We start from the raw sequence: 22,573 nt of genomic DNA, 5'->3' as shown, positions 1-22,573 counted from the left end.
AATTTTGGAAGAGTTTGATCAACTATGAGGTCAGGAACCAAATATGAGATTGAAGCATGGGGACAAGACCTGTTCTTTGGCTTAAAAACAAAACAAACCAAAATCCTAGGGCAGAGAGGTAGAAAGATAACTTCAAAGGGTTAAAAAGAAAGTTCAAAGGGCACACATTCACTTGTAAACATAATTACAGAGCAGTGCATCTCCCAAGGTTGCATCTAATTAGTACCTTAGTATTTAATGAATATTTATAGCTGAAAAATTATGTTGTTATTCAGTTGTGTATGGCTTATTCCCTTTTAAATCTTAGCATGCAATAGCTACAACTTCAAAACTTTAAGCTATAATATTTATTCATGGCCTACACAAGTGATTTTCAACCAGTGTGCCGTGAGAGGATCTTAGGTGTGCCACAAAAATTTTTAAAGATCATTAATTAAATTGTTTTTAAAAGGATTTCAAAGCACAGTAAGTATATTCTTTTTTTACTTTTTTAAAATCAACATAATTTAAGTGTACCACGCAAGTTTAACTATAGGTTCAAGTGTACCGTGAGATAAAAAAGGTTGAAAAACACTGGTCTGCACTGTTATCCCTAAATACATCATATTTGTTATAACTTTAAACTATAACTTTAAACAAATCTTTAATCAAAATGTTATTAAGATAGTGTTAGTAGGAAAGCAATTTCTACCATATCTATAAAACCTGACAGTAACTGATTTTGAAGTCATCTATGAATTTTCAGTAAATATTCAATTATGACATTTAAAAATTACATCAACACTCTGTTGTAAACATTATTCTCATCTTCCAAATGAACAAATGAGCACCAGGTAAAACTTAACAACTTACTCACCAGCCCAAAGCTAGAAAACTTGGTTCTAGCTAATTCTACGACTCTGGTTCTTTACCATGCCCTATAGTGGACCAGACACTATCATGCTGGAGGCAAAAACATGAAACAAAAGCAGGGCACTTTTAGTGAAGGGAGACAATATTTTCATTGTCTGGTAGAGTATGTAGATGAATGAAATATTTCTATTTGTAGAATTAACCAACAAACTTCGCTCTTACAATCAACCTCACTTATAAAAAAAAAAAAAAGAGAGAAGGAATTAATAAGGCTTACAGTCTAAATATTTTCAAAGGAATACATTTAGTTACCTCCCAGTACACCACTTCTTTCTTGAAACCATCTGCCGGTTTTTGGTTTAGACAACTTTAATAAAATGGTTGCCTAGTTCTTAATTTTTTTTCTAACTCAATTATTTGTTTACTTACCCCAAATGATTAGAGGGGTTAGCCATGCAATTAAGTTGTGTTTCATATTTTGACTTAGTTTATTCGATTATGACCAGGAAAATGGAAGCACTGTATTAATATTTAATAACTTTCCACATCATGAGACCTAAGAATTTAAAGACATCCTTTAAGCTAAGAAAAAAATATTTCACCTAAATAGAGCTAAGTTTGAATCATTTATCAGAGTTTTATCTTTTGATGATGTGCAGCACCTTCTAAACACCAACAATGATTAACTGAAGATCAGATTTGTTACATGAATTTTTTAGACAAACACAGCGATGAATGTGTAAGGTCTAGGTCTATTAGTACCGGCATAGAAATTTTTGGCTATAAAGCATATGAGAAACCAGGACAAAGGGTTTGAGTCCCGCTTGAGTCTAGTCTCAGTTCTAAATCTAAGAGAGCTGAATGGTCACTAACATTGTTACTTTCCTTTCTTTCCTGCTTTTTATCCCTTGGAAAATATGCAGACACTATATATTTTGGCTCCTCTAATACTGTTAATACCCCATGAGGTAGGAACAAGTATTGTCCCCATTTTACAGAAGCCACTCAACTGCTTTTTACCTCAATCAAATTTCAGCCTTCATCCCCAGGGTGCAGGTTTCAGAACCACATTTAATCCATTGGCAAAGCTCCTGAGGGCCTCAGCTCAGCAGTTCAGGTGAGGAAAATAGACCAGATGGAGTTAGGCCACGTGGGTTCTTCAGCTCCAGCCATTCCTTCCACCCAAACGCTGGCTTCTGGGATGTTTCTGGTTATCTTCAAGGTTTGGGAATGAATTTTTTAGAATTTAAAGGAGAGAAAACTCTAGAAAGTGCGAAAGAGGTGTGCTGGAACCAATCCGGAGGTTTGGCTAAAAGCGGACAGTGCCCTGGAGCCCTCAGCGTCTTGGAGCGCCCTGCCTACAGCAAAGTTTGGCTCTGACCACAACTGAGCCAGACCTGGGGTGCTACCAGAGCGGCAGACTGTTCCCCACCTTGACTTTGCCTTGTTCCACATTCCTAGCAGTGTTAAAGTTGGGGACCCCGCATTATATTAGTCACAGGTCGGCTTAGGTTGGCGGGTCCTCAATTGCCTCTGCCTCCGAGAAAGATGGCGGAGTGTTGCCCACAATTCCTCCCGCGCCTGCGCTCTAGGGCTCGCAGGGCCCCAGGCACCTGCAAACCTCTCCTCACGCCCCATCTCTTCTGATGTCTTCACGTTTCCTCTGTGGCCTGGAGTTCATAGGTCTGCTTGAAGTGTCCTGGTGTACACTGTGGATCCTCTGCTTGCTTTGATTTTGATTCTTCCTTCTTCGTTGTCCTCTGTAAGAATACCCTTGGCCATGGTCTCTACAACCCACAAGAAGGCTCCAACGCTACAGCCAAGGTAGCATCCTCTCATTAGCAATTTGTTAAATTTGACTTCCCAATCCTGATTTTTCCTGTCCTACAACCACGGTTTATGTGTACTTCCCTCCTGTTCCATTCCTTGGCTAATTTACTTCTATTTATATGTTTAGACTGTAGTAATTTCTATTACAAATCTATACTTACATAAACACATTAGTGTATTTATGTTATATATTACCATAATAGTAATATTAGTGCATTTAGACTGGACTCCTTCAGTGTTTTTGCTAATTGCCTAGGTGATAATTTTAGATATTACCGAAGGATTCTGAGATGTTCTAGGGTCACTGAGACAATTCACACTGTATCCATAGGTTCCAGTTACTTAATTTATTGATTCAACAATTTGACAAATGTTAGTGGATTATTAATCACTTGCCAAACATTGTTATAGGCATGGAGGATATTGCAGTGATCCAGAGAAAACAGACTCTGTTCTCAGGGAGTTTGCATTCTAGTGAAAGGAAACAGACAATAAACAAGTAATAAATAATCTTAGAGTGATAGTTGATATTACAGAATTTAAAGAGAAAAATAAGAAAGAGAAGAATCAGGGTTGAACATGTAGGTCATATTCAATTTAAAGTGTATGATAATACTAATTCTTTTTTTTCTTTCTTTTTTTTTTTTTTTTTGCTTTTGGGAAATTTATTCAATTTTGAAGCCTCAAGTTTTCATCTATAAAAACACCTATAAAACACCAACTATTGTCCGTGAATTATATTATGTACTACAGGCAAGTTAATTTCTTTCCTTCCTTCCTCCCTCCTTCCTTCCTTCCTTCTTTCTTTCCTTCCTTCTTTCTTTCCTTCCTTTTTTATTTCTGGTTAATGTGAGGCTACAAACTGCCAGGTCACAATATTTGAATTTGTTAGGTGGAGTCCATCTTGTAGTTGTGGCCAACACCCAAAAGGTGTGTGGTACACCCTTACATTGTGCCCATTAAGTGGGAGCACACCAATCTCCCCTTCTCCCCTTCCCCTCCCCCCAACTTGAGTTGAATTGAGTTTACTCCTTGTGGGTATAAATTAGATCATCTACTGGCTTCATCATCCCTAATCATAAGAGAAATGCAAATCAAACTACCCTGAGATATCACCTAACCCCAGTAAGATTAGCCTACATCACAAAGTCCTAAAGTCATAGATGTTGGCATGGATGTGGAGAGAAGGGAACACTTGTACACTGTTAGTGAGACTGCAGACTCATACAGCCTCTTTGGAAAGAAGTATGAAGAATCCTCAAAGAACTCAAATTAGACTTCCCATTTGACCTTGCAATCTCACTACTAAGCTTCTACCCAGAAAGAAAAAAAAAAAAACATCATTTTATCCTAAGGACATTTGCGCTACATTATTTATCACAGCTCAATTTACAATCACCAAGATCTGAAAACAACCTAAATGCCCACCAATCCAGGAATGGATTAACAAACTGTGGTATATTTATACCATAGAATACTATTCAGCCATAAAAAGATGATGACTTTACATATTTTGTATTAACCTGGATGGACTTTAAACACATTCTTCTTAGTAAAGTATCACAAGAATGGAAAAGCAAATATCCAATGTACTCAATACTAATAATGCTAATTCTTAAAGAGATATTATCTAGTTAGCATTTCCTTCAAAACTTTCTACTATTTAATTTCCCATGTGCAAGCTGACACAATACTTTAATACACTGTAAATCTTTGCCAATATGAGTAATTTAAAAAATGGAATCTCATAATCATTGTGATAACAATTTCCTTTATTTTGAAAGAAGTTGAGGCACTCATGTTTCCTTTTGCTGTGATTTTATGTTTATGTTCTTTTCCCATATTAGGCTTGAGTCATTTTGAATTGATTGGCTTAAGAAATCTGTAAAAATAATGGGAAATTAGTACTTGTCACATGTTGTCAATGTGTTCTTTCAATTTATATTTTAACTTGTTCATGATACTGTTTCCATACAAAAATCAAATTCCTTTTTTAAAAAATATAATTTGTTTCTAAATATTTGGAGAGTAAAGGGAGACTTAGATCATCTAAGATGAGGTTTCGTGTGATTTTTAAAGAAAGCTCTCTCAGGATAAAACTCTTAAGAAAATTAAAGAAGCAGAAGAGGCCTAAGCCAAGAAAGGGTGTCCTTTTATGCAAAGGCCTTGGATGGGCAGTTTTAGCATGATCACAGAGGAGACAGAGGAGGCAAAACAATGCTGACTGGGAGGGAAAAGGGCAAACACACTGAATCTGAGGAAAGGGATGTGCAACAAATAATGAGAAGGACCTCAAGGAATCTGAATGGGCACTGACAGTGTCCTTTAACAATGGGTGGGTCAAGGTCAACGTAAAAAAAGAATAAGGAAGTTCAAACCCATCATTTGACTTGTGTAGGAATCTTTTTATTTACTTGTGATTATTCAACTTTGTAATAGAAGGGATCCACCCACTGAGAACAATTTAGTCCACCCTAACCTGGTGCTCATGATTAGTCATGGGTAATTTATTTCCTGTTCTCTATCATGTCTTTCTCTGTATTCTTAGCTAGGACTGAGGGAGCCAAAGTTATTGAGAGAGTAAGTTTTCAATAAGTTAAAGGGCAAGTAAGTACCTATAGATGTAATATTTTGGGGGGACCTCTATAAAAAGAGATAATATATTGAAAAGGAGACAGTTGGTATTAGTTAAGGAGCACAGAAATTTAGTCTTGCACCATTAATGTGTAAAGTATATCCCTACTATATTTCAGATGTAACTGAAAAATAATCTGTGATAATCACTCTTTTTTTTTTTTTTTTTTTGAGACAGAGTCTCACTTTATCACCCTCAGTAGAGTTCCATGGCGTCACAGCTGACAGCAACCTCCAACTCCTGGGCTTAGGCAATTCTCTTGCCTCAGCCTCCTGAGTATCTGGGACTACAAGCACGTGCCACAGCACCCGGCCATTTTTGTTGTTGTTGTTGTTGTAGTTTGGCCAGGGCCAGGTTCAAACCTGCCACCCTCAGTATATGGGCCAGCGCCCTACCCATTGAGCCACAGGCACCGCCCATGTGATAATCACTCTTATTAGTATCTCAGAGTGTTTTCTTCGTGGAGGGTGCATAGACTCCACTAAAGAAATGTGCTTCTTAATATTGTTCTGAATCAACATTGTTATCTTGTAAAGTAAAAGTCAAGTTGAGGAATCAAATCAATGCATCTTCACTAATGTTTGAGGAGAGTTTGCACAGGCTATGAGTTACTAGAATCTTCTTTGAAGGTGACATGGAGTATTTTTGGCCTGGTACTAGGGCAACTGGGGACGTAACTTTCCATAGCAGTACAAGCTTCTATTAGCAGTACAAACAGTTCAGGTCATGTGAACAGTACAATCACTAAGGATCATTCAGTATGAAAGGTAGCTTATGTCAATGACTTTTCTGTTGCTGCTTTTAAAAATTGAACCCCATATATGATCACATGATTTTCACCAGGCTTTCTCATGGTGAAGGTTTCAGAAATGATTTAATAAACACCAAAAATTCTTTCTAAGATAGTGTAGTCACACTGAAATAGTGATTTCCCAGGTCTGAAAAATGTAAGTCAAACACCAGGCACATGGCTAAATTATTAGCTCACCTCACTTGGATATTATCACCAAATATCCCCTGATATTATTTTTGTTGGAGACATTTAAGAGTTCATGCCAAGCCTATACTACTTTGTGAGAAGTCACAACATATTAAGCAATAAATAATATACTGTGCCTGGCAGAAGAGAGCCAAAAATACTTAGTGGTCACTAATTTACCAGTGCTTATCACATCATTTGAATTCAACAGGTATCTAGAGAACTATACTGATATCATGCAAACATGGACAAAAATGAGATAGTCCTAGCTATTAAGGACCAATAATAATAAATATGAAATTAATATAATATATATTCACATATATAGGTAGGAACATATTGACAGAATAATGGTATAACATATACTTTTAAGGAATAATGTTATAATAGATATTCATAGGCTGATGTTCTAACATTTTGGTTGTCATAAAGCAGCATGCTATCCTACAACTGTAAATTTCTCTTTTTTAAATTTTATTTATTCATTTATCTATTTTTTTATTAAATCATAGCTGTGTATATCAATGCAATCATGGGGTACATGTGCTGGTTTTATATGCAATTTGAAATATTTTCATCAAACTGGTTAACATAGGCTTCAGGGAATTTTCTTAGTTATTGTGTTAAGACATTTATATTCTACATTTAGTAAATTTTGCATGTACCCTTATAAGATGCACTGTAGGTGTGGTCCCACTGATTACCCTCCCTTCACCCAACCTTCCCCCTCCCCAACCCTCCCTCAACCCTTTCCCCTTTTTCTTGGGCTTTCATATGAAACCTATAAATTGGTTTCATAGTAGGGCTCAGTACATTGAATATTTTTTTCTTCCATTCTTGAGATATTTTGCTAAGAAGATTATGTTCCAGCTCCATCCATGTAAATATGAAAGAGGTAAAGTCTCCATCTTTCTTTGAGGCTACATGATATCATGGTGTACATACATCACAATTTATTAATCTATTCATGGGTAGATGGGCACTTGGACTTCTTCCATGACTTAGCAACTATGAATTGAGCTACAATAAACATTCTGGTACAAATATCTTTGTTATAATGTGATTTTTGGTCTTCTGGATATATACCTAGTAGAGGAATTGTAGGATCGAATGGCAGGTCTATTTTTAGATCCCTAAATGTTCTCCAAACATCTTTCCAAAAGGAACGTATTAGTTTGCATTCCCACCAGCAGTGTAGAAGAGTTCCCTTTTCTCCACATCCACACCAACAACTGTGGTTTGGGGATTTTGTGATGGGGGCTAATCTTACTGGAGTTAAATGATATCTCAAAGTGGTTTAGATTTGCATTTCTCTGATGATCAAGTTTTTTCATGTGTCTATAAGCCATGTGCCTGTCTTCTTCAGAGAAGTTTCTCTTCAAGTCCCTTGCCCACCCTGAGATGGGATCACTTCTTTTCTTGCTATAACGTTTGAGTTCTCTGTGGATGCTGGTTATTAAACTTTTGTCAAAGACATAATCAGCATATCTTCTCCCATTCTGAGGGCTGTGGGCTTGCTTTAATTACTGTGTTCTTGGCTGTGCGGAAGCTTTTTAGTTTGTTCAGGTCTCAGTACTGTATATTTGATTGCCCCGGGGGAGGGGATCCTCCTCATAAAATATTCACCCAGCCTTATTTCTTCAAGGGTTTTCCCTGCACTTTCCTCTAGTATTTTTATAGTTTCATGTCTTAAGTTTAAATCTTCAATCCAGTAAGAGTCTATCTTAGTTAATGGTGAGAGGTGTGGGTCCAGTTTCAGTCTTCTACGGGTCGCCAGCCAGTTCACCTAACACCATTTGTTAAATAGGGAATCTTTTCCCCACTGAATGTTTTTAATTGGCTTGTCAAAGATCAACTAATGGTAAGTAGCTGGGTTCATCTCTTGGTTCTCTATTCTGTTCCATACTTCTATCTCTCTGTTTTTGTGCCAGTACCATGCTGTTTTGATCACTATCAACTTATAGTATAGTCTGAGGTCTGGTTAGCATGATTCCTCCTGCTTTGTTTTTATTTCTGAGAAATGTCTTGGCTATTCGAGGTTTTTTCTGATTCCATATAAAACGAAGTATTAGTTTCTTTGAGATCTTTAAAGTATGATAGTGGAGCTTTAACAGGGATTGCATTAAAATTGTATATTGCTTTGGGTTGTATGGACATTTTAACAATTTTGATTCTTCCCAGCCATGAGCTTGGTATGTTTTTCAATTTGTTAACATCTTCAGCTATTTCCTTTCTTGGAGTTTCATAATTCTCTTTATAGAGATCTTTCACGTCCTTCATTAGTTAAACTCCCAAATATTTTACCTTCTTTAATGCTACTATGAACAGAATAGAGTCCTTGACTGTTTTTTCAGCATGACTATTGTTGGTATATATAAAGGCTACAGATTTATGAGTGTTGATTTTGTAACCCAAGACACTGCTGTATTCCTTGATCACTTCTAAGAGTTTTGTAGAGAATCCCTAGTGTTTTCCAGATATGCCATCATGTCATCTATGAAGAGTGAAAGTTTAATCTCTTCTGACCCTATGTGGATACTCTTGATCACCTTTTCTTGCCTAATTGTGATGGTTAAGACTTTCATCACAATGTTAAAAAGCATTGGAGATAATGGGCAACCTTGCCTGGTTCCTGATCTGAGTGGAAATTATTTCAATTTAACTCCACTCAATATGATATGGGTTGTGGGTTTGCTGTAGATGGCCTCTATCAGTTTAAGAAATGTCCCTTCTATACCAATTTTCTTAAGTGTTCTGATCATGAAGGGATGCTGGATATTATCAAAAGCTTTTTCTGCATCAATTGAGAGAATCATATAGTTTTTGTTTTTTAATTGGTTTATGTGATGAATTACATTTATAGATTTATGTATATTGAACCAGCCTTGAGACCCTGGGATAAAACCCACTTGGTCATGGTGTATAATTTGTTTCATGTGTTGCTGGATTCTGTTTGCTAGGATCTTGTTGAGTATTTTTGCATCAATATTCATTAGGGATATTCGTCTATAATTTTCTTTTCTTGTTGGGTCCTTTCCTGGTTTGGGGATCAAGATGATGTTTGCTTCATAGAATGTGTTGGGTAGTATTCCTTCTTTTTCTATATTTTGCAAAAGGTTCAGTAATATAGGTACTATTTCCTCTTTAAAGGTTTGGTAGAATTCTGATGTGAAGACATCTGGTCCTGGAGTATTCTTTTTAGGGAGATTTTGTATATTTGATGCTATTTCTGAACAGGCCAATACTTGATCAATTATTCCTTGCATCTTCTGTATTCAATACTTGAATAGACCAATACAGTTTTGAACAGATATAGGCCTGTTCAACATTTCCACTTGATTCTTGCTAAGTCTAGTAAGGTGGCCTGCTTCCGGGTATTGGTCTATTTCCTTCAGATTTTTGGATTTCTGACAATAGAGTTTCTTATAATATTCATTAAGGATTTTTTGAATTTCTGAGGAGTCTGTTGTTATTTTGTCTTTACCATTTTTGATTGATGAAATTAGAGATTTTACTCTTTTTTTCCTGGTTATGTTAGCCAAAAGTGTATCTATTTTGTTGACCTTTTCAAAAAACCAACTTTTTGATTTATTGATCTCTTGTATAATCCTTTTGTTTTCAATTTCATTTAATTCTGCTCTAATTTTGGTGATTTCCTTTTTTCTGCTGAGTTTGGGATTGGAAAGTTCTTCCTTTTCCAGTTTCTTGAGATGTCCCATTAAGTTGTTAACGTCTTCTCTTTTTTGATCTCTTGAGGAAGGCCTGCAGTGCTATGGGCTGCCTTTGCAGTATCCCAGAGGTTCTGATTATTTGTGTCTTCATTATCATTTTTTTCCCAAAATTTGGTAATTTCCTTCTTAATCTCATCTATGACCCAGCTATTATTCAGTATCAGGTTATTTAGTTTCCATGTTTTTGTATGCATATACATATTCCTGTTGTTACTGAGTTCAACTTTTATTCCATGATGGTCCGAGAAGATGAAAGGAATAATTTCTATTCTTTTAAATTTGCTGAGGTTAGACTTGTGACCTAAGATGTGATCAATTTTGGAGTATGTTCCATGGGCTGATGAGAAGAATGTGTATTCATTTATTTTAGGATGAAATGTTCTGTAGATGTCTGTTAAATCCAATTGTTGAATGGTTAAGTTAAAGTCTAAAATTTCTTTGCTTAGCTTCTTATTGGAGGACTATCCAACACTGCCAAAGGAGTGTTAAAATCTCTGACTATTATGGTACTGGAGGAAACCAAGTTGCTCATGTCTGTTACAGTCTTTCTTATAAATTGAGGTGCATTCTGGTTGGGTGCATAAATGTTAATAATTGAAATCTCATCATGTTGAGTGTTACCCTTAACAAATATGAAGTGACCAGCCTTATCTTTCCTTACTTTTATTGGTTTAAAGCCTATTGTATCTGTGAGTAAAATTGCAACAACTGCTTTTTTCTGCTTTCCATTTACCTAAAATATAGATGACCATCCCTTCACCCTGAGTCTATATTTATCTTTTAAGGTAAGATGAGATTCCTGTATGCAGCAGAGATCTGGCCTGAGTTTTTGTATCCAGTCATCCAACCTGTGCCTCTTTAGAGAACAATTTAAGCCATCCACATTAATTGAATATTGATTCAATTAATCAATATTCTTCCACAGAATATTGATAAGCCTGGTAGAATTTTGAGTATCAAGTTTTTCAAAAGTCCAGTGAGCATTTTTAATCCTTTTGCCACTGTGGAAGTTGAAATTTGATCAAAAGTTTCTGAGTGAGTTTACTTTTGTGGTGGAGGATTGGGCTGGTCATTATGGAGGATAGGTCTGAGAATATCCTGGAGTGCTGGTTTAGTTATGGCAAATTTCTTCAACATGTGAATGTCATTAAAGTATTTAAATTCTCCATCATGAAGGAGACTCAGTTTTGCTAAATACGGGATACTTGGTTGAAAGTTATTTTGTTTTAGGAGACTAAAAGTCGATGACCACCCTCTTCTAGCTTGAAAGATTTTAGCAGAGAGATCTGCAGTCATTCTAATTCTTCCCCTTGTAGGTTATGGTTTTCTTATGTCTGGCTGCTTGAAGAATTTTCTCCTTCATTTTAACTTTGGTGCAGTTAATTATAATGTGTGTAGGGGATGTTTTATTTGGGTTGAGTCATGCTGGGATTCTGAAACTGTCTGCTATCTGAATTTCAGAGTGCCTGGGAAGTTATCCTTCATTATCTCTTGAAGGAGGGCATCTGTGCCTTTCAAAGCCACCTCTTCACCTTCAGGAATTTCTATAAGGCAAATATTAGTTTTCTCCAAATTATCTCAGTGTTCTCTGAGAGAATGATCTGTTTTTACTCTCCACTTCTCTTCTTCTTTGAGCGTTTGGGAACATTCAAAAGCTTTGCCTTCACTGTCAGAAATCCTTTCTTCTGCTTGCTCCATTCTGTTACTGAGGCTTCTACTGTTTTCTCAGATCTTTGCAGGCTGCAGATTCTTGTCTCAATGTGTCAAAATCTTTGGTGATTTTGTCTTTGAATTCACTGAATTCTTGAGACGAGTTTTGAAATGCTCCTTGAATTTCTAATTCTAACTTTACCTCCATTCTATTAATCTTATTTGCAATCCAAATTCTGAATTCGATTTCTGACATCTCAGCCATTTGTTTATGAATGGGATCTTCAGTTGTGTCTGCCATATTGTTCCTTGGTGGAGTTGATCTACTCTGGTTATTCATGTTACCAGACTTTTTCTGCTGATTCCACCCCATGATTATTTTACACTGATTGGCTAGATAAGCACATAAGGTGAAGTTGGGTTGGGGGCTCCTAGAATAAGGATTAACCAGCCCTTTGCCTAAGAGCTGGGACTGGTGACTGTACCTTTTCCCCTAGAGCTTTTCAAAGGATCCATACAGAGCTATGGCCTGAGACACTGGGGACCTGCTTGGTGTGGCGGGGCTAAGTGGCTCTGTCTTATTTGCAGCTGCTCTCTGTCCTACCTTAGTGAATCAGTTACTCTGGGTTGAAGTCTCAGCTATGGAGAAATACTAGCAATTAAATCACCCTGCCCCCCTTGGGCAATAACTGGAAAAGGAAAATCAAACCTTCCCACAACCACACACTCAGGGTACCACCTTGGATAGTTCTCGGGTGAGTGGCCCAGTTCAAGAGGCCCAAATCAATTGTCCCAGTCAGCACAAGTCTCAGGTGGGAGAGTTAAAAATGTCTCTGGCAACTAGATAGCAGAGGTCTGCTGGCAGCTCAAGTATGACTCACTCCAGTGCTTCGTGAGGTCAGAAGGACCCACCCAGCAAATGAATTAGTCTGGGAAGGTTGATGTCTCCTTCCCAACCTTGCACCTCTGTCACACCCAATCACTGGTAACCCCACAGGGCTGTGATCCAGTTCCCTCCAATGAGCAGATGCTCCAGGGGTTTGCGCCTGCCTGAGTCACAGGGAGGTCTACATCTCCTCGGCCAGGCTGCCGCTCTCTGCCACTGTCCAGCAGAGGGTGCTGAGGCCTGAAAACCTCGGGTGCTTAATGGAAGCTGGGGCAGTTCTCTCAGTTCCAGCCCTGCCCCTGATTGATGTTGCTGACACATTTTGGCAGAATTTGTTTCTGTCCCGGCTATATTCCCCTGCAGACCAGGTGCTGTTTGAGTTCACAGAAACTGTGACTTAGCCCCAGTCCATACCACTGCCCAGAGCTGGCCTGTCTGTCTCCATTGCACTGTGTTGGGGCAGGTGTGGTTAGAGCTCACACTTAGCTCTCAGTTTCTGCCTCTCCCTGCCTGCTTTTGTCTCAGCTATGATGCCCTGAGAGCCGGGTGCTTCTTAAGCTCAAAAAAGCAGTCGTTCTGGCTCCACTCTGGGAGCCTGGAAGTCTGCCGTATCTGCACTCATGTATTCTAGTCTCAGGACCCACCACATTCCACCCAGGCAGGTACTGCCTCAGGCATACTCCCCCTTACTCATGGGAGCTGAATTTCCATCCCAGATCTGTTCCTCCAGTGGCTGCCACTGGAGAAGATGCCCAGCTTCCTCTGGTTCCCGAGAGAAGCAGGGAGTGTCTTTCCAAAATATCCCCAAGGGTATGAGCCCTAGTGTTCCTGCTATTGCTGCTGCTGTTCTGTGCTGTGGTGCACCACCTCTCCCTCTCTCATATGGTTCCCTCAGTTCACCATCTTCTCCTTACTCCCATGCCACAGAATTAGCACAGACCAACAATAGCCCATGCCTTATCCATACCTCTGGAGAAAATGCCCAAGAATCTGGACTCCATGGGGAACAGGCTTCCAGACCTCTGGGTGAGAGTGGAGGGGAGTGCTGGGAATTCAGAATTGCAGGTAGAGAATATATACAGTTTTATACAGTTTTATGCCTGGGAGGAGAGTGCCATGGCACACTGGTAGGTCCTCTCTGGGGAAGGAGTTCCAGTTGTCTAGGATCTCTCCCATGGGATAAAATGGGAGGATATCTAAACTCTGTTTGCTTGTTTTTATGTAGAAAATATACTGTGAGCCATTCTCATGGGGGAGGGGACTCCTGTCCACTTTGTGATGGATTTTGTACCTATTGTTTCCTTGGGGTTGCAGCTCACCCCAGCAGGGTTGATGTGTGTTCTTCAACCTTCTCTCTTGGCTCAGCTCCAAACCATCGGCTTACCTGCTAAACTTCTGTCCTTTAACAGAAGTTAAGGGAGGCTTTGTGGAAAGCTAGCTCCAGTTGGCCATCTTGCCTCCCTCTTTTTTTAAATTTTAATTAGATTTAGAAGGGACAAGTCTTTTTTTTGTGAATGGGTAAATTGCATATTGAAGAAGTCTATGCTTTTAATATATTTTCACCTAAATAGTGTACATTGCACTAATAGATATTTTTGATCCCACACTTTCTCCCTTCTGAGTCTCTAATATGCATGAATTCACTGTGTATAACCACTACCCATTGTTTAGCTTCCACTTAAAAGCAAGAACATGCAGAATTTGAGGTTTATTCTTTGGGTCACTTCAGTTAAAATAATGGCTTCCAGTTCTATCCAAATTTCTGCAAAAGAAATTTTCAATCTTAATGATGACTAATATTCCTGACACACACACACACACACACTGCATTTTCTTATCCATTTATCATTTGGTGGTCATTAGGTTGGTTCCATATCTGCACAATTGTGAATTATGCTGCAATAAACATGCAAGTGCAGGGGACTTTTCTTTTTATTTCTAATGTCTTTTTTTGTGTGTAGATACCCAGTAGTGGTATTCCTGGGTCTAATGGTAGGTATACTTTTAGTTCCTAAGAAATCTCCATGTTGTTTTCCACAAATGTTGTACTACATAATTACATTCCCATGAACAGTATAGAAGCATCCCCTTTTCAGCACATCTGTACCAGCATTTATTCTTTTATAACTTTTTGATAGTGGCCATTATTACAGGTAAGGTGGTTTCTCATTGTGGTTTTAATTTGCACTTTTCTAATTGTTAGTGAAGTTCAGCATTTTTTCGTGTTTTTTGGCCATTTGTTTTTCTTCCTTTGAAAAGTATCTTTTCATATCTTCTGCCCACTTTTTAATGGAGTTATTTTCTTCTTGCTGATTGTTTGAGTTCCTGATAGATTGTAGATATTAAGCTGTTCACAGACATATAGATTGTGAATATTTTCTCCTATTCTGGTTATTTTCTCTGTTGATTCTATCTTTTGTCATAAGAAGCTTTTAGCTTAATCAATCCTATTTATTTTTCTTTTCATTGTATTTGCTTTTAGAATCTTAGTCATAAATTCTTTACCAAGGATAGTTTTTCTCTCATAATATTTTTATGGTTTAGAGTCCTACATTTGAATCTTTAATCCACCTTGAATTAATTTTTAATATGGTGAGAAATAGGGATCCATTCTTCCACATGAGGCTATTAAATGTTGCCAACACCATTTATTGTCTGCTTTTGTCAGCTTTGTCAAAGATGAGTTGGTTGTAGGTGTTTATCTGTATGTCTTTCTTCTCTTTCCTGTTCGCTTGGCCTAAGTGTCTACTTTTATACTAGTACCATGCTATTTGGATTACTACATCCTTGCAGTATAATTTGTTGTTGGGTAAGGTAATGTTCTCTTTTGCCAAGGATTGCATTAGTTATTTGTGTTCTTTATTAATTCCATATAAATTTTATGGTTGTCTTTCCTGTTTCTGTGCAAAATAATTTTATTTTGTTAGAAATTACATTTACTATGTGGATTACTATGGGCAGTGTGTACATTTTAACAATATTAAATTGTCCATTAGCAAGGAATGGTTGTCCTTTTACTTACATCATCCATAATTTTTTTCAACAAGAACTGAATTAAGACACCATATGGCAGAATCCAGAATGCAAGCAGATGGAGCCCATCACCCTCTGGCATGTTCTAGTCAGAGCACAACTCCTGGCATAACTATGTTCTGACATCCAAAAAGATCACACTTCATTATCCTATGCTTATGAAACCTGACCAAGCCCCCAGCTTGAGTAGACAGATTGGAGCATTTCCTCCTTTCTCCTGTTATTGGCTTCTATGTGCATTGGCAGTGAACCCATGGACTGCTTGGTAACAGTAACAGGTAACAGTCAAGGTAAATTCTAAAAAAGATAATTTGTATTAGATATATTTTGATATTAGCATAAAAATGCCTATTCTTATTCCTCTCTAAAACTATGTGCTGTCCCATTGGACAAATATACTCTGCTTTAAAGCCCCAAGTTGATATACATATGAATTTTTTCTCTATTTTTTTTATTATTTGTTTGTTAATAAAATCAGGATATTTGTTCTCTAGTGTTCCCTAGGGTCTGAATTTTCATGATCACATCCCAGACTTGTTCAGCTTTTCCCCATGCTTTTTATGTTTCCTGTGAATTAGTGGCTAGATATCTTTTTCAAACCATGTTGAAAAACATTGGAAGTAGCGATTTCAGAGACCAGATCAGTTTGATTTCTCAAGACATTTTTCTTAGCTGATGTTTCATGCTTCAAGTAGGTGACATATAATGTCTGGTTGAGTCTCTTTGTGTGATGTCACCAGCCACTGAGGATCAGTGCCTCTCTCCCTTAATTTGTTAGGAATTACAAAATGGTTATATTCTAATTCTATCATACTTTCTTCCACTTATTCGTTGAATAAAAAGAAACTCATGCTCCTTCACTGTTTGGTTATCCTTAGGTATATTTCATGTAGGAAATGCAGAACAAATATTTGATACTTTCTCTTTATTTGTCAGTTTTCAGGATAATGAGTTGGTTCCTTACTATCCTTCAAAGATGGCCAATGAAGGTTTTCATTTTTGCATCATTTTGACTTCTTGGATATAAACATACCTGATGCATTTTAATCCATTACAGTTAGTTTTTTTTAGTGTTTTTCAAATTTTCCTGCCTTTTGGAGTGGAAGACTCTTTAAATTGCCTTATGAGTACTTTTGATACATTTCTAATAACCCTTGACAGCTTCCTTGCTTTCTGGCATTACAACATATTCCAGGTCCACCTTGTACATATTTCCTGGCTTGGAATTGGATATTTTTCTAATGGGTCCTGGTTCCTTTTATGGATATATTTAAATATTTAGAGCATGTCAGATAAGTGTATTATTAGTAGACAGTTGAACAGTTTTTCTTCCATGAAGTAAAAAAAAAAAAAAAAAAAACTACTGACTGCCTTATACAAGAATCAGTATATCTGTGGGTTATATTTCTCTGTGAATTGGTAAAAAAAGAAAGAAAGAAAAAAGAAAACAAAAGAAAGAACAAAAGATAGAAAAGTAAGAATAAAAGAAAGAAAAGAAAAAGAAAGACCAACTTTACCTTCTGTCTTTTCTGCTAAAATCTGATTGAAACATGGTTAATGTAATTGAAAAGGTTCAAAGCCTAGGAACATTTGTGCGAGGTTAAGTAAGTCACTTTTCACTGCACTGACTCATACAAATTTTACACCACAAAATAGAGATAACATTACCTATCACAACTTTTATGAGGACCAATATCAAAAACACTTGATAATGGCTATAGTTTGCTAGGGGTTTTTTATCCGCCAGTTTTTAAGTATACATTATGAAATCTAAAAGACACCATTATTATCTCTCTTTTTAGGGGAAAACACAAAAGGTTATGATGGCTGATTATCTCACCATTTGCACAAAGAGAAGTTAAAATGATCCTAAGAGGCTGAGAGTGTCAAGCAGTTTAGGAAGTGGGTTTCCCACAGATTAGACCATGCAGAAGAAAAAAATCTCAGAGGTAGAGGACAAAGCTCTTGAGATAACTCAGATAGTTAAAGAGACAGAAAAGAAGAGAGAGAAAGCAGAATGGTCAGTCACTGACAGAATTATGGGATTTTATGAAGCATTCAAACATACGAGCGATAGGTATCCCAGAAGGGGAAGAAGAATGCCCCAGGAGAATAGAAGCCATACTAGACAATATTATAAATGAAAATTTCCCAAATATCACCAAAGATTCTGACACACTGCTTTCAGAGGGATATCGGACCCCAGGTCATCTCAACTCTAACCAAGCTTCTCCAAGACACATTGTGATGAACCTGTCCAAAGTCAAAACAAAAGAAAAGATTCTGCAAGCTGCCAGGAGTAAGCGCCAGTTGACCTACAAGGGAAAGTCCATCAGGGTGACTGCAGACTTCTCTAATGAAACTTTCTAAGCAAGAAGATAATGGTCATCTACCTTTAGTCTACTTAAACAGAACAATTTCCAGCCCAGAATACTATATCCTGCTAAGTTAAGCTTTAAAATTAATGGAGAAATCAAATCACTTACTGACATACAAACATTGAAGAAATTTGCCACAACAAGACCAGCTCTACAGGAAATACTTCAACCTGTTCTACACACTGACCATCACAATGGATCAACAGCAAAGTAAGAACTCAGCAATTAAAGGACAGAACCTAGCTTCCACACTGATGCAAAAGATAAAACTAAATAATGGACTCTCACAAGATAAGATGAATAGAACACTATCATACTTATCAATTATCTCAATAAATGTTAATGGCTCAAATTCCCCACTAAAGAGGCATAGATTGGCTGACTGGATTAAAAAATACAGGCCATCCATTTGCTGTCTGCAGAAAACACACCGACCTTCAAAAGACAAATTAAAACTTAAGGGTTGGAAGACTATTTTTCAGGCAAATGGAATTCAGAAGAAAAGAGGAGTTGCAATCTTATTTTCAGATACATGTGGATTTAAAGCAACTAAAGTCAAAAAAGACAAAGATGGTTGCTTTATATTGGTCAAGGGAAAAATACAACAAAAAGATGTTTCAATTGTAAATATGTATGCACCCAATTTAAATGCTCCCAGATTCTTGAAACAGACCTTACTCAGTTTGAGCAATATGATATCCTATAATACCATAACAACAGGGGACTTTAGCACTCCTGTTACAGAGCTGGACAGATCCTCTAAACAGAAATTAAACAAAGATATAAGGGACTTAAATGAGCCCCTAGAACAACTGTGCTTGATAGATGCATATTAAACGCTCCATCCCAAACATAAAGAATATACATTCTTCTCATCGCCCCATGGAACATTCTCCAAAATTGGTCATATCCTTGGCCACAAAACAAACCTCAACAGAATCACAAAAATTGAAATTTTACATTGTATCTTCTCAGACCACAAGGCACCAAAAGTGGAAAACAACTCCAACAAAAATGTTCAGCCCCACACAAAGGCATGGAAACAACCTTCTGTTGAATGACAGATGGGTGCAGGAAGAAATAAAACAGGAAATCACTAACTTCCTTGAACAACAATGATGACACAAGCTACCAAAACCTGTGGGATACTGCTAAAGCAGTTTTGGGAGGAAAAATTATCACTTTAGATGCCTACATTCAAAAAACAGAAAGAGAGCACATCAACAAACTCACAAGCCATCTTAGGGAATTGGAAAAAGAAAAACAATCTAAGCCTAAACCCAGTAGAAGAAAAGATATCTTCAAAATCAAATCAGAGATCAATGAAATTGAAAACAAAAGAATCGGGTGGTGCCTGTGGCTTAAGGAGTAGGGCGCCGGTCCCATATGCCAGAGGTGGCGGGTTCAAACCTAGCCCTGGCCAAAATCAAAAAAAAAAAAAAAAAGAGAAAACAAAAGAATCATTCAGAAAATTAATAAAACAAGGAGTTAGTTTTTTGAAAAAATAAATAAAATATATAAACCATTGGCCAGACTAACTAGAAATAGTAAAGTAAAATCTCTAGTAACCTCAATCAGAAATGACGAAGGGGAAATAACAACTGATACCACAGATACGCAAAAGATCATCTCTAAATACTACCAGAAATAGCCGGGCGTTGTGGTGGACGCCTATAGTCCCAGCTACTTGGGAGGCTAGGCAGGAGAATCACTTGAGCCCAGGAGTTGGAGGTTGCTGTGAGCTATGATGCCACTGCACTCTACCCAGGGTGACAGCTTGAGGCTCTGTCTCAAAATAAAATAAAATAAAATAAAATAAATACTACCAGAAATTTGTGAAGAAATGGATCAATATTTGAAATCACACCCTCTCCCTAGACTTAGCCAGGAAGAAATAGAGCTTCTGAACAGACCAATTTCATGCACTGAGATTAAAGAAATAATAAAAAAGCTTCCAAAAAAAAAAAAAAATGCCCTGGTCCAGATGGCTTCACACCAGAATTCTATTAAACCTTCAAGGAATAGCTTATTCCTGTACTGCAGAAACTATTCCAAAAAATTGAGGAGGAAGGAATCTTCCCCCAATACATTCTATGAAGCAAACATCACTCTGATACCAAAACCAGAAAAGACCCAACTAAAAAAGAAAATTTCAGACCTATTTCATTAATGAATATAGATACAAAAATTCCCAAAAAAATCCTAGCCAATAGATTACAGCTTATCATCAAAAAAGTCATACATCATGATCAAGTAGGTCTTATGCCAGGGATGCAAAGCTGGTTTAACACACGCAAGTCCATAAACGTTATCCACCATATTAACAGAGGCAAAAATAAATATCACGTGATCCTCTCAATAGATGCAGAAAAAGCATCCGATAAAATCCAGCATCCTTTTGTAATTAGAACATTGAAGAGTATAGGCATATACACTTCAGCATATATGAAGAGCATATGCCTATACTCGTCAATGTTTTAATTACAAAAGGATGCTGGATGTTATCAAATGGCATTTCTGAAACTGACTGAAGTTATCTATGACATACCCACAACTAATATTTTATTGAATGGAGTAAAACTGAAAGCTTTTCCTCTCAGAACTGGAACCAGACAAGGTTGTCCTCTGTCACCATTACTTTTCAACATAGTGCTGGAAGTTTTAGCCAATACAATTAGGCAAGACAAGGAAATAAAGGGAATCCAAATGGGAGCAGAGGAGGTCAAACTCTCCCTCTTTGCTGACGACATGATCTTATACTTAGAGAACCCCAAAGACTCAACCACAAGACTCCTGGAAGTCATCAAAAAATACACTAATGTCTCAGGATATAAAATCAACATCCACAAAACAGTTGCCTTTGTATACGCCAATAACAGTCAAGATGAGAGGCTAATTAAGGACACAACTCCCTTCACTATAGCTTCAAAGAAAATGAAATACCTAGGAATATACCTAACAAAGGAGGTGAAGGACCTCTAAAAAGAAAATTATACTCTGTCTCTACAAAAAAAAAGAAAATTATAAAATCCTAAGAAAGGAAATAGCAGAGGATATTAAAAAATGGAAGAACATACCATGCTCATGGCTGGGAAGAATCAACATTGTTAAAATGTCTATACTTCCCAAAGTAATCTACCTATTCAATGCCATTCCTATTAAAATACCAACATCGTACTTTCAAGATTTGGAAAAAATGATTCTGCGTTTTGTATGGAACCAGAAAAAAATGCCGTACAGCTAAGGCAGTTCTTGATAATAAAAATAAAGCTGAAGGCATCACCATACCAGATTTTAGGCTGTACTACAAGCCACAGTGGTCAAGACAGCATGGTACTGGCACAAAAATAGAGACATAGACTTTCGGAATCGAATAGAAAACTAGGAAATGAAACTAACATCTTACAACCACCTCATCTTTGATAAAGCTAACAAGATCATACCTTGGGGAAAGACTCCCTATTCAATAAATGGTGCTGGGAGAACTGGATATCCATATGTAAAAGACTGAAACTGGACCTACACCTTTCTCCACTCACAAAAATTGATTCAAGATGGATAAAGGACTTAAATTTAAGGCATGAAACAATAAAAATCCTCAAAGAAAGAATAGGAAAACCACTGGAAGATATTGGCCTGGGGAAAGACTTCATGCAGAAGACTGCTGTGGCAATTGCGACAACAACAAAAATAAAAAAATGGGATTTCATTAAACTGAAAAGCTTCTGTATAGCTAAAGAGACAAAAATCAAAGCAAATAGACAACCTACACAATGGGGAAGGATATTTGCATATTTTGAATCAGACAAAAGCTTGATAACTAGAATCTATAGAGAACTCAAATTAATCTACATGAAAAAAGTCAACAATCCCATATATCATTGGGCAAGAGACATGAAAAGAGCCTTCTCTAAAGAAGACAGATGAATGACTAACAAACATATGAAAAAATGCTCATCATCCTTATTTATTATAGAAATGCAAATCAAAACCACCCTGAGATACCAGCTAACCCTAGTGAGAATGGCTCACATCACAAAATCTCAAAACTGCAGATGCTGGCATGGATGTGGACAAAAGAGAACACTTTTACACTGCTGGTGGGACTGCAAGCTTATACAACCTTTTTGGAAGGAAGTAAGGAGAAATCTCAAAGAACTCAAACTAGACCTCCAATTTGATGCTGCAATCCCATTACTGGGCCATCTACCCAGAAGGAAAAAATAATCCTTTCATCATAAGGACACTTGTACTAGACTGTTTCTTGCAGCTCAATTTACAATCGCTAAAATGCAGAAACAGCCTAAATGCCCACCAACCCAGGAATGGATTAACAAGCTGTGGTGTATGTACACCATGGAATACTATTCAGCCATTTTTAAAATGGTGACTTTACATCCTTTGTATTAACCTGGATGGAAGTGGAACACATTATTCTTAGTTAAGCTTCATAAGAATGGAGAAACATGAATCCTATGTACTCAACTTTAATATGAGGACAATTAAGGACACGGTGGAGGTGGGGGAAGGGGAGAGCAGAGAGAGAAAGAAGGAGGGAGAGGTGGAGAAAGGAAGAGGAGAGCGAGGGAAAGGGGGGGT

This window comes from Nycticebus coucang, chromosome 11 (genome assembly GCF_027406575.1).
Source record: "Nycticebus coucang isolate mNycCou1 chromosome 11, mNycCou1.pri, whole genome shotgun sequence".
Taxonomy (NCBI): domain Eukaryota; kingdom Metazoa; phylum Chordata; class Mammalia; order Primates; family Lorisidae; genus Nycticebus; species Nycticebus coucang.
Note: the sequence above shows the minus strand (reverse complement) of the source record.